General features: G+C 49.4%; 2 long non-coding RNA genes across 2 annotated transcripts in view; one reads left to right on the top strand and one right to left on the bottom strand.

The window, feature by feature from the left end:
- Positions 1 to 18562, bottom strand: part of LOC141571531 (uncharacterized) — a 115501-nt gene that overhangs the window by 89225 nt on the left and 7714 nt on the right. The window contains exon 3 of the long non-coding RNA XR_012496313.1: positions 2069 to 4321. This is a non-coding gene — a long non-coding RNA (uncharacterized LOC141571531). The remainder of the gene's footprint in view (positions 1 to 2068; positions 4322 to 18562) is intronic.
- Positions 1210 to 16290, top strand: LOC141571532 (uncharacterized). Its single transcript, XR_012496314.1, has 4 exons — positions 1210 to 1389; positions 3475 to 3613; positions 11154 to 11318; positions 15542 to 16290. It is a non-coding gene; the product is annotated as an uncharacterized LOC141571532 (long non-coding RNA).

The raw sequence follows: 18562 nt of genomic DNA on the forward strand, positions 1-18562 counted from the left end.
GATGCAAAATTGGATACCCACTTTAGAAAACAGTTTGATAGTATCCATTAAAGCTAAACACCTTCCCTATGACCCAGCAATTCCACTCCTAGATGTTACCTCAAAGACATAAAAACGTATGTCCACAAAAAAAGACTGTGCAAGGTGATCATAACAGCTTTTTATAACAGCCAACAATTGGAAACAGTCCAGGTGTCCATTAACAGATGAACAGATAAACTATTTAATAGAAAGAAACAAACTACTCATACTCAACATGGGGGGATCTCAGACGCATTATGCTGAATGAGAGAGTTCGGAAAGAAAAGTGTATACGGTATAACTCCACTCATTTCTCATGAAGTCCAAAAACAGGTGAAACTTAACAGATGATAGAAGTCAGAACAGTGGTTGCTTGGAGGCGAGGAGGGGAGGTTGGCGTTGAGGGGAACATGAAGAGACTAGAAAAAGGACCCACGTGACTTTCTAGAGGGATAGGATTGCTCTATAGTTGATGGAATGTAGGTAACACAAATGCATACATTTGTCAAACGCATGGAATTGTACACATAAGATCTGTGCATTTCACTGTAATACTTTAATTTTTTTTTAAATAAAATCATCTCCGCTGCCTGTTAAAACGCAGCTTCTTGGGCACCCCAGACATACTGAGTCAGGGAGTCCGTGGAACTGGGGCCCGGGAATCTGCATTTGGAACAGGCTCCCGCTTCGGCCAGGGCACTAGATTTGAGACCCATGTCCCCAGGGGCGATACCCACACACTCCTTTCCCCACCCCGTACCCCCACTGCACACGATCCTACCCAGCACTGGGCGACTCCGGCTCTCGCCAAGCCCTCAGCCCTCTGCCCAGTCGTCCCTGGTAACCAAGAAAGGGCTTGAAAACCCTCCAAGTGCAGCCGCCTAGGGAGGGGCCGTCCACAGTGTCAGCGAGACAAGGGCCAATACAAAATGCCGGGTAATTGGCGGTTTTCTAATTCGCGGCCCTTTGTGCGGCGGCGCGGAGCCGGCGGCCGCGCTCCCCAGCCCGGGCCTTTCAGCCGCCGGGCCCGGCCGCCGCTCCCCGCGCTCCGTAGCGCATAATTAATCGGGCTTCACAGGGCCCAGGACAAAGGCGCCCATTCACCCCGCCGCTCCTCCCCCCGGGGATATTGTTATTCCTGAAAACTGCAGCCAGCTGGGCTGCAGAGAAACGTCAGCTCTGTTGAGAAGGAGCTGCCCGGCCGCGGAGGAGAGAGGGAGCTCTGTCTCTGCGCCCCGAGCGGGCGGGATTAGAGCGGCCGGGAGCCCGGGGTGGGCAGGGGGCCCGGGGTCTTTTCTGAAGGCTGCCCGACTCCTCAGAAAGCCTCGTGATTTCCATGGGGCCCTGGAGAAGAGCGCTATGGAAATGGTAATGGGGGCATTGAGGCTGGTTCTTAGGAAAGGAAAAGGGGGTGCATTCAGGCCAGCCCGACCGTGGCACTGCTCCCGGGTGGGAGGCGCCCGTGGATGGCCTGGTGGGAAGGCCAGGGTGTCCCCACCTGTACCAGGCCCTCCCGGACACCAGGAAAAGTCCGTCAAGGAATAAAGGCCTGAATCTGGGTCCATGGAGCCTGCAGTGAAGTCAGGGGCTGGGTGTGTGAGGACCCCACAGTCACCTGGCTTCTGTTCCAAGGACCTCCTGGGGAGCTTGTTCATAATGATACCTATACAGGCCCAGACCTCACCCCCAGAGAATCGGGCTCCCAAAGTCTGGGCTGGGGCCCAGGCTTCTGCATTTTTATATGGTCTTCAAGCATCTCTGGAGCCCACCCATGCTGGATTACCTCTCAGCACTGCCCAGGGAGGTGGCTCAGGTGCTCAGCTTCCCAGTTCACAAAGGAGGAAACAGGCCCAAGGAGGTAAAGGGACTTGCCCAAGTGACAGAACAGAGCTAGAAGTAGACCGGGTGTGCTTGCTCTGTGCATGAGTAGACTAGACGGGAGCAGCTGCTGAAAAGGGAGGCTGCACCGCCTCCCCAGAACATTTCTTGACTGCTCAGGCCTGCTCTGAGCTCTCCCCTCCCTCACCTCTACTTGCATGAGACTGACCTGCCAGTTAAATGCCTCCAGCATGTTCGGTCTCGTGGGTTCACTGGGGCTTCTCCCACTGGCTCCATCACAGGCACCCTTGAGAGCAGGCCGAGAGATCACATTGGTTTTGTGTCCTGGCCAGCGCCGGTAGCGTTCCAGCCAAGGCTTATTGGATGTGAACAGCATCTCACGACTCCGGGGTCGAGTCCTCTAGGCTTCGTTCCCATTCAAGCCCAGTGGCTTCTCCAGGCCCAGCAGAAGGCCTGGTCCTAGGTCAGCCGTGCAGGGCTTCACCTTCGCCACTGAACCCAAGGAAATGGGCACCCGTTCATTCCTCTTCCCAAAGCTGGGAGCAGTCATGAACAGCCACCATGGATTTCCAAAACCTCAGCATCCTGAACACCTCCCAGAACAAGCAGGGGCCTTTCCAAAACCCTGCCCATCCCAGCCCATCTTGAGGAGACATTCTGTCCATAGCCGTACTCTGGAAAATGTTCCCTCAGCCTAAGACTGCCAGTCCTTAGCAGGAAGGGCCACAGTCCCTAAAGCCAGACAGCACCACAGAACCTCGCTCTTCCCGTGAGACAGGGAATAGAAGCCTCCTGTATTTTTAGAGGAACCCAGGCTAGCCTCCAAGGCTTAGAGAGGGTGCCCAACCAAGCTTGCTGCTTCCACCAGATCATGCCACATATTGGAAAGTCAAATCACATCTGTGGGTGGGAGCGTTTGCAGAAAACTCAAGAACAAAGTGGAGAGAAAGAGAGCGAGAGTTCAGCCAAGGCCTGGCCAGGCCTCTAAGGGGGCAGATCAGCTGTCCAGTAGCAAGCCGACTCAGGCATAGCCACTGAAGCCATCAGTTTCCCAGGGGGACTCTGTGACCTAGACAGTCCCCAAAGGCCAGGCCACCAGTATGATATCAAGCAGAAAAACAAGCTGGCTGTCTCCCATTACATAAACTTGAGTGATCCGATACTGTCTAGAAATGAGAGGAAGAAGGCTCAGTTATAAGGAAACTGAGTTATAAGGAAACTGAGTTACAAGGAAACTACAAACTATGTAGAACAATGTCCTTGAACTAGACACTGAAGTGTTTGGGGAAATATCTCTGTTCGCAGATGATTCCACAAAAAGTAAATATTGGTGAATCTTGGGAAATGGCTTACAGAAATTACTTGTAATAGTCTTATAATTTTTCTGAAGTTTGAGATGTTTTAAAAAAGACAAGCACAGACACACACCAGCATCGATATTCCACATTCCATATCCAGGGATGGGACTCAACTCTCCTGTCATCTCCAGCCCCACACATGCACACCCACAAGCAGCTTTCTCGATTATCTATTATAGCAGTGTGTGAACCTAAGTGGGTTTGAAGGGGTTTAAGGGTAAGGTCTGTGTTGTTTATCTCTGTGATCCTATCCTAGGGCTGTGCTTTGTAAACCGGTAGACCTTCAACCAAACCTAGCATCCAGTCCTTTGCCATGGAAGGTTTCCAGCTCTGAGTGAGATGGAAGAAGGAGGAAGAGAAGGGAGCTGACCACCGGAAAGAAGGAACCAAGAAAGGTAGTAGAGTCCATATAGATTTTCATTCGTGTCAGAACTGGTTATCATTTTCAAGATTAGTAGTCAGGCCTGCTCAGTCAGTTCCTTCTACTTGGATTCTTCCACAAAGCTTGGGAAGGAGCTCAACCCCCGTGGGGCTGCCCAATACGGTCCCCCCAGAGCACGGACAGGCATACACAACCTGAACCTGACCACATTCACTTCACAATGTGCTTATCAGAATCAGCAAGCTATTTATTTAAACACTGCCTGGTTCTCTGAATGTCTCATGTAGGTGAATCTTGGCTCCCCATTGAGGCCACAGGGGTAAGGGCGTTGCCTCCTTCCACTCCCCACCGTGGCCACTGTCACAGGCTTGGAAAGACATAGACACACGATGAGCCATAAAGTGCCTCCACCAGGAACCGTGTCTAGTTTACTCTCTTCTACATCTCTAGCACTTAGTGGTTATCACATATCTCAGTACGTGCTCAGTAAAAACTCATTGAATAATGGAGTAAGTGGGAATCTTGAGTTGAGTTACACGGGCTCTTGGAGGCCTCAGATGCTCAGCCGTGGAGACAGAACCAGTGCAGCCCTCCCTTCTATGCCCATCCTCAGAGCAGGTCCCCCTGGCTGCCAGTTCTACCATGTCCCTGAGAAAGGCGGCCTCTGAGTCCTCTTCTCACGTGACAAGAGCGCAGCACATTTCTGGCGAGTCAGGACCTTCTGTAAGAGAGCTCCAGGTCAAAGTTATGGTCTCGCCACCCCCACCCCCTCACTCTGACCCCACATACAGAAATATGGACAGGTTCAGCATAGGGAAAGCACAGTGTAGCACCCTACAGGAGCCAGAGGCTGAGGGACAACAGAGGGCTTGGTGGGGGCAGGGAGAGTAAGACTAGAATGGAAATCAAGAGCTCCATTTTTCCTCCCTGGAGTTTGGGGCCAAGGTACTTGTTACAGGGCAATGGGGTTGCTTCTCCCAGTTGCTAGCAGGAATGGCAAATTGAGGCATAGGCTCTTTCATCAGGCCCTCAAAACCCTTCCAGGCCCCCGACCCCCAGGCTAAGAGCTTTATGCAGTATTTTTTCTGCAGTTACCATGAGGCCTGAGCCCCAGGTCAGTCCCGGGAGGGTTTGATGCATTCGTGGCCTTAGGGATGGGACATTTCAGGCTGCCCAGAGAAATCTCTGCACACCTTGGGGGAGGGGAAGTTCCTCTTTTAACATCTCCTACCAGGGGGCTGGGCAATCTTGACAAGGCCTCTTCTTTCTCAGCACCTCTCACCATCTCTCTGCGCCCCTTTGGAGAACCACTCCCTGGGCCTTTGAGGCAGGACTGCGCATGCTCCCAGCACATTCCTTGTTTGCTTCCAATCCAAGAAAAAACCAGGTTTCCTGGTTGGGAACTCATTCTCCCTCCCCCTTCTCCCTTTCTCTGCCTTTCCCTCCCCTTCACTTTCCCCCAACCCCCACTACCCAACCCCAAGAGCTTCCAAAGTGACAACATGTGGGCCCCTTGTCCTCAGGCCCCTGCTGGCATCTCTCCCAGCTCGCCCACCTTCCTCCTCCAGTTTCACAACCCGGCCACCTTCCTCACCCCACCCCCACCATTCCTCTCTGTGGACAATTTTCTAAATGCAGCCAAACTTCCCCTTTCAGTCCACAGGCCCCGTGAAACAGCTGCAAAAAGTCAGCAACTCTGCAGAGGTCTGCCTGCAGAGTCTGGCTGAGAGCAACGCTCTCTGGTTCTAGCCATTGCTTCGCTATCAGGCTTTGGAAGTCCAGTTTCCTCCTCCAGTAAACAGTGGGGAGACCACCCCCCAAGAGATACAATCTCCCCAACAATCTAATCTAGAGAGAACTCCCTGTGGGGCCTGAGAGTATAGTCAGCGGGAGGAGACACACAAAGACTGGCCTGGTTTCCTCGCCCTGCCAACCCCTGTGCCACCCTGGGCAATCCCCTTAATGCCCCTAGACATAGCCCTCTCATTTGAGAATGAGGGGATAGATCGACTGATTTCCTTTGTCATTTCTAAGTCTAAAGCTCCACACGTCTGTGATTTCTCCTTAGGGTGCCCCTGTTCAGTGACTGAAGAGAGAATAGGTTTTCCCAGGGACACACGGCCAGCTGAAGGTTGTCTAGACTCAAACCCACGTCTCCTAAACTGCATTCCAAGTTCTCTCTGTGACATTCGGCCCTCAGTCAAATAGTGGCTCCCACTCCTGATTCCTGATCAGAATCGCCTGGGAAAATTTTACAACATAACCCCAGGCTGCACTCCAGACCAACAAATTCAGAATCTCAACTAGGGACCTGGTCATCCATCTGTTTGGAAAGTTACCCATGTGATTCTGACTGAGCACTTTGGGTACTGAACCATGTGGAAAAGGCTTCTAGAAACTAAAGATGAAGCCCTAAGCCAGAAGAGCCTGCCTGCTCCCTACCAGGCGCCCAAGACCTCCCCATGTCCCCCTAGGGCAGACAGCCCCAGGGCTGCAGTCCTAGAGCTGGAAACCAACCTCACCAGAGGCAGGAGGCCATGGGGCAGCTCCAGACCTCTGACGGCTTTGTGTGAATTGAGAAAAGGAAAATAGAGAAGGGAAACTGAAGCAGCGCCAAATGCAGTGAAGGAGAAAAAGACAAGAGAAAGGGGAAGGACTCTGAGGTCAGAGAGTCATGTGAATGGCATTTAGGGAACAAAGCCCCTTCTACTGTGCCCCCAGCTCCCCCTTCATCAATCATCCCCTGGGCCTGATAAGAAGTACTCTTCTGCCAGGGCCAAAGCAAGGAGAACATTGCTGCCCGCAGAGGTCCAGGACAGAAAGTCCACATCCAGACATCTGTCAATTCTAAGTGTGTGAGGCCTCTACTTCCTCTCCCTAGGCAGAGCTAGAAAAGAGCCCTTCCCACACGACACGCTTAGATCCCCCATCATCTCTGCTCACCAGAGCCAGGGTCTCCTGGCGGACATTTAAGCACAATCACTTAGCCATTCCTAGGCCACAGTAAAGGCTAAATCCATCCCCCAAAACACTTGGCATCACTTCACGGTGATCCACGTGACGCTGTGTGACTTTGAGCAACCTCCACCCTCCCCTCCCCAGGCCTCAGTGTCTGAGCTTGTCTGCCTTACTGTGAAGGCGTATGCGGAAGGAAGGGATGTTGCTATAGCCCAGGGGTCAAGAGCCTGGGCTCCAGAGGCAGAGGCCTGAGCTGGGGTCCTGGCTTTGCCCTTACGGGCTTTGTAAGCTCTGTGCCAGTGTCCTCATCTGTAAGGTGAGAGTTCACTGATGACAGAAAGGGGAAGACAACAGAAGTCCAAACCAACATGGGACTGATATCTATCACACACAAGCACTGCCCTTTGCAAATCAAAAGACGGTAACCCATAAAAAAGTAAAGGAAGGATATGAGCCTGCGATGAACAGAGCTGCAAGAATACACACAAACGGGACTCATGTGTCAGAGAGATTTCTATCAGGGAGGGAGACACAAGTGAAGAATGGGACAAAAGGGATGGTGATTCCAAACCTGGGGGCAATTTTGCCCTCTCCCCACCCCCTACCCCCCACCACCAGGGGACATTTGGCAAAGTCTGGAGATTTTGTTGGTTAGGGGAATAGAGAAGGGAAACAAGCAGGGTGGGTGGGGGTGGGCAGGGGTGCTACTGGCATTTAATGAGCAGAAGCCAGAAATGCTGGAAAACATCCTAATATGCACAGGACAGGCCCCCACAACAAAGAAGTATCTGGCCCAAAATGCCAACAGTGCTGCAGTTGAGAAACCCTGGACCAGATAGATGGATAAATAGGTAGATGAAAGGGGCCTTGCTAGGACACTGACAAAAATGTGCTACGAGCTGCTGAGGCATGGGATTCATTAAAATAAACCCAATAAAAAGGCAATAAGAATGATTCCTTAATGTTTGGCACACAGTAGAGTGTTCAGTTAGTGGTTGCTGCTCTATCGCTACTCTTTCCTTGTGGGGTCTGAGCTCCTCAGCCCTCCTCTGCTCCAGCAGAAAAGCTGTGGGCCTCAAGCCAGAGAGACGCCTGTGTGGCCCAGAAGTGGGTGAGCAGTCACAGCGGGCAGCCCAGCTCTCGCCCCTGCACCCCAGCAGTGGAATAGAAGGAAGCAGTAGCTGCAGAGGGGCAAAGAAGGAAAAAGAAAAAGATGGGTGGGGAACAAAGAGGAAGAGAAAGGAGACACTGCAAGTTTCAATGTTTCACAACATCACAAAAATACCCAGCAAGCCGGTAGAGGGGAGGCACACGGAGGAGTTCAAATTGAGCAATGGCTGTGGTTCTCTTCTCAAATTTATGGAAAATTCTTCTTTCATACCCTTTGGTTCAGGAAAGCCAGACCCTTCAGAACCTCCACAGTGGCCTAGAAAGGGACATATCTCACAGTCACAATACCTTGCGCCATCTCCTTCCCTTCAAGTCCTCCTCCTTCTTCTCCCTCTCACCCTGGCCAAGAGATCCTCTAGGAGTCTTAAGCTGATCCCCAAATTTGGCTCTGAGCTCCCTGGCAGCCCAAGCAAAATGAGAATTGGGGTGAGCTTCATGAGTCACATTGCCCATAATCCAAAGCCCACCAGTTCCTCTGAGAATGCATAGCTTTGCCAGGAACTGGTGCCTAAAATATACTCAGCTCATAGGTCTTATAGAGAGCCCTGGCTGAGGCAGTGAGTACCGGCAACGGCAGGATCCCAAAATAAATGCCACAGTGGGACTCCTGCGGCCATTTTCCATGAAGCCCCATCATAAGGGAGAGACATAATAAAGATCTTGTGGTGGCTAAATAATGTGGTCCAAGAGCAACTCAGCTTCATGAGAGCCCGACTTGGTTCAGGGATAAGTCTCATCTGGAAGAATGGCTGGAATGCATGGCCTTTAAATAACCCCCATGAACTTTATTTCTCTCAACTGAGCTTTTGATAAAACTTGAGCAGAGGGAGGCAGTTGGAGGTTGTAACCGCTGACAAGGGTCTGGCAGGCAGTGCTCTAGTCCTGGGAGAGGGTGGGGCCCTGGGGCCCTGGCACCTGCAGAGACCTCATTCATGGATTCAGCTGTTCACAGACTCCCCCACAGGCCCAGAACATGCGGGACTCTCTTTCATTTTGCTCTGGCTGAAGTGGAACTAGGCAGAGAGGTTAGCGATGTAGGCGCCAGGGCTCGGAGCTAGTGGGGACACTGGCCATGACTGAGCGCCCTGCCTCACTTTGGGTTATTATTAAGGGTAATAACAGCTCTCATTTATTGGGGAGCTAGGCATCATTCCACCCCCTCAATCTTCACAGTTAAGATCTTAGGTAGATACTATGATTGTCCTCATTTGACAGATGAATAAACTGAGGCGCAGAGGGGCTTTGCCAACGGAACACAGCTAGTAAGAGCAGAAGCTACGATGCCTCCTCAACTCTGTCCAATTCCAAAGTTCACACACTTGTAACCACTATACCATGATAGCCCGCCACATGGAATGAGAGATAAAATCTGTGGGAAAAGTGAAAAGGCAGTTAATTTGTGGCATGAGAGCACAGGAAACACACGCCTCTCAGAATGTGAAGGGGAGAAAGCAGGAAGCCTGCAGCAACGTTTTGAATTTAAGACCATGGGGCTTCTCAAAGCCGCTCAAGCATCCAGAGCCTGCTGGGTTGTAAATATCAGTTGTACCCAAGTTTCTGTAAAAGTAGTGGGTGTTTCAGGGAAGAGCCCAGCTTAAACAAAGGCTGCAGGGCAGAGGATAAAGGACACCCCACTGCCAAGGTCAAGACACCATTGAGGATTCCTCTGCATGTCAATAAGCGAGCAATGCAGAGGCCTACACTCAGCTCTTATGGATCCCTGCTGGGTACAGCCATATATGCATCCTGTCACTTCCTGGGAAGCTAGCAGGTGGGCACATCCAGGACAGAAACTGTGATGTTGTCTTCCCTGCAGGTATCCCTGTGACTCACTAGCTCATGACACCAAAGTCCCATCTCCTATGATTAAATACACTGACCTTCTTTAGAAGATCTCTTTAGAATAAGGACAGGAGTGTCTATACCACAGGAAAGGTTTCCACATCAGTGAGCAATATGCTGACAAGCAGAACCTCAGCTCAGCCCCAGGAAATCTGATGACTCAGGAGGACACGCGTGCTCTCCACAGATGTGTTTACCAGGCACTGGCGATGGGCCCTCCCTGTGCCCGGTGTGAGGGTAAGGAGAGGAGTCAGGCCCAGTTCTTGCCCTCATGAGGTTTACAGTCTAGAAAAGGGCACAGACGTGGAAACATTTCAGTGTGTCTTCATAAGTCCCTTCTAGAAAACAGAAAAAAAGGATGCGAGGGAAGGAAGGATATACCTACAAAATAGATCCAGACTCTAACCACTTCTCCCCTCACCCGGTCTCACTGTTACCACCATCTCTGGCCTAGATTATTGCAGTGGGGTCCTGAACAGCAGGCCTGCTCCTAACCTAGGGCCTTTGCACTTCCTGCTCCCTTTGCCCTTTCACAAATAGCTTCATGATTCAGCATCGTCATGTCTTTGCTCAGATGTGCCTTCTCAGTGAGGCTTTCCCTTCATCAAAGCCACCTAAGGCCCCTTTCTCTGCCAGTCCACAAACTTTTTTTTTTTTTTTTTTTAAGATTTTTATTGGGGAAAGGGAACAGGACTTGATTGGGGAACAGTGTGTACTTCCAGGACTTTTTTCCAAGTCATGTTGTTGTCCTTTCAATCTTAGTTGTGGAGGGTGTCGTTCAGCTTCAAGTTGTTGTTCTTTCAGTCTTAGTTGTGGAGGGCGCAGCTCAACTCCAGGTCCAGTTGCCATTGCTAGTTGCAGGGGGCGCAGCCCACCATCCCTTGCGGGAGTCGAACCAGCAACCTTGTGGTTGAGAGGATGCACTCCAACCAACTGAGCCATCTGGAAGGGAACTCAGCTCAAGGTACCATGTTCAATCTTAGTTGCAGGGGGCGGAGCCCACCATCCCTTGCGGGACTTGAGGAGTTGAACTGGCAACCTTGTGGTTGAGAGCCCACTGGTCCATGTGGGAATCGAACCGGCAGCCTTCAGAGTTAGGAGCACGGAGCTCCAACCGCCTGAGCCACCGGGCCGGCCCCACAAACGTTTTAATAGATGCAATACTGGGGAGCTTTGCTCAGTAACTCCTCACTACCTGCTCTCTTAAGGAACCCAGGACAAGTTTTCCACTGGCCTGGCCAGAGTCTCTTTCCATGGCCATGAGAGTGCACCCAGATGTGGCCCTCCCTGCCAACCATCAGCCAGTGGACTGGGGCCAAGCCCAGCTTCTCCAAAGTGCTGATCCCAGGGCTGGTCCTGTCCCATCTTGGAGAAATTCCAGCAGAGCCTGGGCAGCCTTCCCCCACACCCCCCACACTCTTGACCAAATTGTAACTCTGACCCGTTATAGCCGGGCTGGGTAGCTGGTCACCAAGCCCATTTTTCTCCTCTTCCTGGGCACACATCTGGACTACATTTCCAGCTCCTTTGCCATCAAAGGTGGCCAACGGAGCATGAGTAGGAGCAACATGACTCTCTTCTAGGTTCAGGATGTCAAGAAGCCGATGTGCCTCATCCATCGCTCGCGTTCTGCCATGACCTCATGGTCTAGGAGATGGCAGAGCCACAAGACGGAAGGAGACTGAGTGCCTTCATTTCCGCTCCAACGAAGGCTACCTGCCAATCAGAGCACCCATCTTGGACTTTACGTGAGTAAAAAAAAAAACAAGCTTTGTGAGCACCCTGCATTTTAGAAACTGGCTACTGTATGAACTTGATGTTTCACTTCTTGCCCTGCTAAGGACTCGGGGCCTGCTTTCACTCCAATGTTCCTCCGTCCCTTCCCCAAATTGCATTTCCCACTGAACTTTGTCCCCTCTGCCCCACCCCATACCAGGCCTCCAATGATGACTTCAGCAGCCTATGAATGAATCCCTTCTGCTCTTGGGATCTGTGAGCTGAGGTTAAAGACAGCCTGGCAAAGGGGAAAGTCTCTTCCCACTACCTTCCCATAAGCCTGTTTCCAACAGTGTGTGAATCCAGGCGAGACAACAACCTTACAGAGGCTCAGCCTCCTCAGCCTTAAAATGGGAACAATAGTATCCGCTCATGCCACCTCACAGAGGAAAAATGGGAGGCCCTGGTATGCAGGGGCAGCTGCGCTGAGCCAGACCCTCTACAAGTATCATCTCACTTACAGCACTTAGATAGGGAAACAGAGGTACACAAAAGTAACAGCCAAGTTTACCCAGTTAGTAAACAGCTGCCCCGCTACCCCTGACTTGTCTCCTTCTCTTCTCTCCACCAAATGGCACTGCCACCACGCAGGTGCTCACGTCAGAGACATCAGGTCACTCTGAGTCCTCTCTCACCCTCACTTCCCATATACCATTCATCACCAAAGCCCTGTTTTACCTTAATACATAGCTTTTCAGTCTAGCCCTTCCCTTCATTTCTGTTGTTACCATTTTGGTCCAAGCCCTCTGCACGTCGCTCCTGAACTCCTTCAGCAGCTTCTTATTGGTCTCCACCCAAGTCTTTCAGAAATACAAATCTGACCCTGCCAATTTCCAGGTTAAGACAGCTCACTGGCTTCCTCCTACTCTAACGCCAAAGCTTTGCCATGGTCTGCTCAGCCTGAGATCAGCCTCTTCTTGAGACCCGTTCCCCTGTCCCTCCCTTCTCCACTCCAGTCAGAGCAGCCTTCTTCCGGTCCCCTGAATGCCCACCACCTCCCTCATTGGTGGGAGCCTCTTTTGCACATGTTCTTTCTGCATGGAACACCCTCCCTTCCCCTCTTCACTGGCTTACCCCTGATCACCCTTCATATATCAAGCCTGGCATATGTTCCTCAAGAACATGTCCCCGACCTCCTTGATTAAGTGACATTCCCCCTACACAGTGTCTGACACATAGGAGAACTTCAATGTCGGCTGAAGGATTGAATCAGTGAAAGCTAGAGTTGAAATCCAAGCCTGTGTGACGCACCAACTGGCGTGAGGAATCGTATTGTCAGCTCAGGCTGCCACAACAAAATGCCACAGACTGGGTGGCTTAAACAACAGAAATTTGTTGTCTCAGAGTTCTGGAGGCTGCAAGTCTAAGATCAAGGTGCCAGCCGATTTGGTTTCTGGTGAGACCTATCTCTTCTGCTTGCAGATGCACTTTCTGGCCTTTTCTCTGCACACATGGGGAGAGGGAAATCTTTGGGATTTCTGCTCTTTATAAAGACACCAGTACTATCAGACTAAGGCCCCACCCTGATGCCCTTGTTTCACTATAATTACCTCCTTAAAGGCCTGATCTCAAATACAGTCACGGGGGTTAGGGCTTCAACATACGAATTTGGGGGGACACAATTCAGTCTATAACAGTCTGCCATCTAGCTCTCCAAGTTCACATCCTTTTCACATGACAAACACATTCACCCCCATCCCAACAGCCCCGAAAGTCTTAACTCGTTCCAGGATCCGTTCCAAATCCAAAGTCTCACTAAATGTCATCTAAATCAGATACAGTAAGACTCAAGGGATGATTCATTCTGAGGCACTATTCCTCTCCAGCTATGGACATGTGAAACCAGACAAAGTATGTGCTTCTAAAACACAATGGTGGGACAGGCATGGGATAGACTAGGATAGATCCAAAGGGAGAAACTGGAAAGAAGAAAGGAGTAACAGGTCCCAAGCAAGTCCAAAATTTGCAAGGCAAATTCCATTTGATCTTAGAGCTCCAGATTAATTTTCTTTAGCTTGATGTTCTGCCCAATGGGGCAACAGCATCACTGCCACAGCCCTACGCAGTGGACCTGCCCTCTCAGCTCTGCTGGGTGGCCTTGCCCCTGAGGCACCAGGTGGTGGCATCCTGGCCCTCTGAAACCAGGAGGAAACAGCCTTGTCCCCCGTCCCCCGGGCCTATATTGGGAGTGGCACACAGGTGGACCACGGTGACCTCTGAATCGCCTTCAGGGTCATTTTTTACCTTTTCTTGGAGGACAACTGTGTTTGAAGCTGGGTAGCTCTATTGTCCTGTCCTGTAGATCCCAGAAAACCAATAGCCTTCCCTCATTCCATTTTCCTTATCCCCTTTATTCCCAGCCAGCAGTGCTTCTACTGGTATAATCCCATCTCTGTGCCTGGCTTCAGCAGACATGGCTGATTAAACTCGTGGGTCATCTCTTCATGGAATGCACACCTCTGCTGTTTTCTCCAAGACGCACTTTCTCATTTTTTGCAATGTGGACAGGCTGAGAATTTTCCATGTCTTCAAGTTCTGGTTCCTTTTTGCTTAATATTTCCTTCAATTGATCTCTCTCCTCTCACATTTTACTATAAGCAGTAAGGAGGAGCCAGACTGCACTTCCAACACTTTGCTTAGAAATCTCCTCTAACTACCCAAGGTCATCATACAGAAGTTCCACCTTCCACAAAACACTGGAACACAATTGAGCCAACTTCTGTGCTACTTTATAGCAAGGATTGCTTTTCCTCCAACTTCCAAGAACATGTTCTTTATTTCTGTCTGAGTTCTCACCAGAAGTACCTCTACTATTCATATTCTACCGACACTCTATCATGACATATGTGTTCTCTACAGCTCGCCTATTTTTTTTCTGTCTTTACCAGAATTGCCTGTAATGTTCATATTTCTACCAATAGTCTGTCCCAGGCAATCTAGGATTTTCCAAGCATGCACCTCAAAACTCTTCCAGCCTTCATCTGTCTTATTAGAGAGACCACTTCAGGGACGGTGTAGATGCCTGATAACTGCACTGTACACCTGAAGCTGAAGCTGAATAATAATGAATGTCAACTATAATTACATATAGATATAGATATAGCTATAGATATTCACAAGAAGTGGAGCACAGCATAAGGAACAGAGACAGTGGAAATGTAACGCTGTATGCGATGTCAGAGGGGTAGTAGATTGGGGAAGGGGGTTATCACTTTGTGAGGGGTATAAATGATAAATGTCTAACTATTACATTGTTTTGTACACCTGAAACTAATAAAAACAAAAACAAAACAACTCTTCCAGCCTCTACCCATTACCCAGCTCCAGCACCACTTCCACAGTTTCAGGTATTTGTTATAGCAGCATCCCATTCTCATACCAAATCTGTATTATTCAGGGTTCTTCAAAGAAACTAATACATCTATATCTATAGATAAAGAAATTTATTATAAAGAATTGGCTTATACAATTATGGAGGCTGGCAAGTCCAAAATTTGCAGATTCAATGTTCTAGTTTGAGTCTAAAGGCTGGCAGGTTTCTATAGAAGCTGGAAAAGCTGGTGTCCTAGTTTGAAAATCATCAGGCAGGAGAATTCTCTCTTACTCGGGGAAAGGTCAGCCTTGTTCTATTCAGGACTTCAACTGATTGGAGGAGGCCCACCCACATTAGGGAAGGCAATCTGCTTTACTCAGTCTACCAATGTAAATGTTAATCTCATTCAAAAATATCTTCACAGAAACACCCAGACTAATGTTTGACCAACTATCTGGACACTCCATGTAACCCAGTCAAGTTGAGACAAAAAAATTAACCATCACAGCAATCGTACCAGGGAACAGAGGTGAACAAGGCTTGATGAGTAGGCAGGAGCAGTGTAAGGGCTTAGCACCAGAGCTGGCATTGTGATTTGCCATTCACTCATTCCATGCACATTATTACACACCTACTACAAGCATCTCAGTTACCTACTGCTATGTAACAAACAACCCCAAAACTGAGTAGCTTCAAAAAGCAATGATTTATTCTTTCTCATGATTTTGTGGGTCAGGAATTTGGACAGGGCTCAGCTGGGTGGTTCTTCTGCTTCGGGTGCATCAGCTCATGTTAGTCATTCAGCTGGGATAGGCTGGAATCCAAGAGGGCCTCTAAAATATCTGGTGTCTCAGCTTGTCCCCATGGTCTTTCTCTCTCCAGGTGCTGTCTCATCATTCACTAGTCTACCCACACTTCTTTATAGCTTGGTCCCTGGCTTCCCCAAGAATGTTCCAAGACGACAAACCCCACAAGGAGAAGCAAGTGCTTGTCAGATCTACACTTGTTTCACACTCCTAATGGCATATTGTCCAAAGCAAGTCACAGGTCCAAGCCCATGTGTGGAGAGGACTATCCAAGGGCATGAACATGAGAATGTGTGGTTCCTTGGGGGCCTCCAGGATAACAGTCCACCAGCATGTGAGAGAATACCAGTCCTGACTCTTGCCCTCCAGGACCTCACAGTTCAGCCAGCATTTCCAAATGTATTAGAGTACACACAGCCTCCCAACATCATTTCTGTGATGAGTAAGCCCCAATATGAATTACTGACCTCTTCAGAGAGACTATCTGTTTCATAAAGGTGGATTATCATATGATAAGTGTGTGCACATATCTATCACTTTTTATTCACATATTTTTCAAAATAAATTTTTAAAGGAAAAATATTGCTAATTTTGTATATTTGTGGGAGAATACTTTATTACATTCTATGGCATGCTAGTGATACTCAGAAGACAGTTTGGAAAATGCTGGCCTGGTGACTTCTGGTAGAAATTTAAAGCTTGGTGGCAAAGGCCTCTAGCTTCTAGAACCGCAAGAGGCAGGAGGCCCATAGTGGATTGGAGACATTTGTCCCAGAGGGGTAGAAGGCCTGGGTTTTCTGTGGGACTGTTTTGTTTCCATGGCTACACATGTCAGGTGACTCACATATCATATTGTATCACCCTGTGCCCTCTCTGCACCTAGCACCAGAGGGTGTCACGTGTTACACACACTAAACACGCATCCCACTGTATCTCACCCCACTTCATAATAACTGAAACATCAGGTGGCAGCTCTCCAGAACTCAAAAGTTCCATCGCAAAGCCCAGAATTCCCAGCGGCTACTAGGAGATTCCAATGCATTTGTCTGGAAAGAGGCCCAGGAAACTGCATTCTTAGCCTCTGCCATGGGTCACAGGGTTTTAGTCTCTTCTTAGATTTAAGGTTTCCATGTGGTTATTGCTGAAAATTCCCCAAGGGGTAGGGACAGGGGAGGGACACCGAACCTGAGATGTGGGCCTAGTTGATGTCTACCACAGGCAGGACCCAGGTGGCCAGCAGCCGGAGATTCAAGTTGTATCACATACCAAATGGACTTTTTATTATATAAATTTCTCTTACAACTTCAGAGACAACTTGCCTCCACAGGTTTCCTTCACGGAACAATCCCCAGAGATTAAATCTGTTTTGAGTTGTATTTTGAAGAAAAAAAAAGAGGAAATTGGATCCTTGTTCTGGGTGGGAGGAGGGGTGAGGGGAGGTGAAGGAAAGTTCAGAAATGAGGCAAAAGGCACAAATTTCCAGAAACTTCCTCATGCTTTCCTCCCCCCTGCATTTTGTCCTGTGCACACCCATCCCACCAGCTCTAGCATGGACACCCTCCCTCCTTCCCTGCCACTGTCCTCCTCACTCCAAAGGTGGCCACAGTTCCTGTTAGAGCCACGGTCTAGGGAAATAAGTCAGACAGAGAACGACAAATACTGTCTGATCTCACTTGATGTGGAATCTAAAAAAACTAGAATTCATAGAAACAGGGGTCCTGTGGGTAGACACAGTCCACCTACAGCCTGACCCATGCCCTCAGGTTGCCCATCACTTTTCATGTGATTTCTCCACATTTCTGAGTATGGATGACTGTTGCTCATACTCCCTTCTAAGTCCTCTTTTGAACGCTCCCTCTAGAGCAGGTGCCCTTATCCTGACCTCCACTGTCATTTCCCAGGTCTGTGGATAGAATTCAGGGGTCCCTGACTTCGGGTAGGAAAAAAATATCTCTTTATTTTCACTAGCCTCTACCTGAACTTTAGCTTTTCCTTTCATTGTAAATGTAGGGAACAACCTACAGGAGTATTTGCAGAAACTGACTTTGTCACCAATAGAAATCCAAGACATTTTTAGATCACTTTAGAATTGCCGCATAGTTTTGAAATATCACATAGCTACATCACGGCTTTAAAATTATCACCACCAAAGTGTCAATAAGGAAGCCCGTATATTACTATATCCCAAAGCTGTTACCTGCATGTTTTGATATCTGTATTTTTATACCATGGGTTTCTTTGGCAGTCCTGTGGATTTAATGGCACACATGTGAAAACATTATTCCAAGAAGGGGTCTGTAGGCTTCACCAGATGCCCACTGGGTCCTTGGTACAGGAAAGGCCAAGTCCCAGGGTCCTCAGTCCTAGTAGTCCTCAGACTTTCTCCAGTATGAAAATCCCTAAAGTGTCCCTCTTTCCTAGTCATTACCCTTTGGTATTCCCTTGATGGAGGAAAAGCTTTACTAGCCAACGCCATTATGTTGATTGCCTCTAAACAAACGTGCTTTTCATTCATCATGATAATGATGACTTTTGAAAAGCATCTCTGGACATTTGAAAAATAGTGGCCACATCTGCAAGAGAGCGCTCATTGACCCATCTGGTTTCCAGACCCTGCGCCGACACTCGGGTCCACTGAGTGACAGCGTGTGGATCTACCAGGCAGATGGCGGGCGTCTCAGAGCAGGTCACCTCCATTGCTCCTGGCACAAGGCTGGCCCTGGAAACACGCAATAGGCACAAGCTGCCTTGGGCTGACCTGAACTGGCCATGCTTGGGTGGAACATGAGTACAGCTTCCTCACTTCTCCGCTCACCCTCATCCTACTGGCCCCGAGGTAGAGTTGCCAGAGTTGGCAAATACAAATACAGACAAGGTGCCGAGTTAAATTTGAAGTCAAGGGAAACAATGAATCCTTCTTTGGTGTAAGTATTTCCTATGCGTTATTCGGGATATACTAATACTAAAACAATTATTTGTTGTTTCCTGGGGAACCCTCCCCTCTGGGAGACTGTTCCCCTCTCCAGGCCCAGCTGAAGGCTGTGCCTGAGCTCAGGTTCTCTGCTGACACTCCTACTTTGGCCTGAGGTCTGGCCTT

This window comes from Rhinolophus sinicus, linkage group LG05, assembly GCF_036562045.2.
Source record: "Rhinolophus sinicus isolate RSC01 linkage group LG05, ASM3656204v1, whole genome shotgun sequence".
NCBI classification, from domain to species: domain Eukaryota; kingdom Metazoa; phylum Chordata; class Mammalia; order Chiroptera; family Rhinolophidae; genus Rhinolophus; species Rhinolophus sinicus.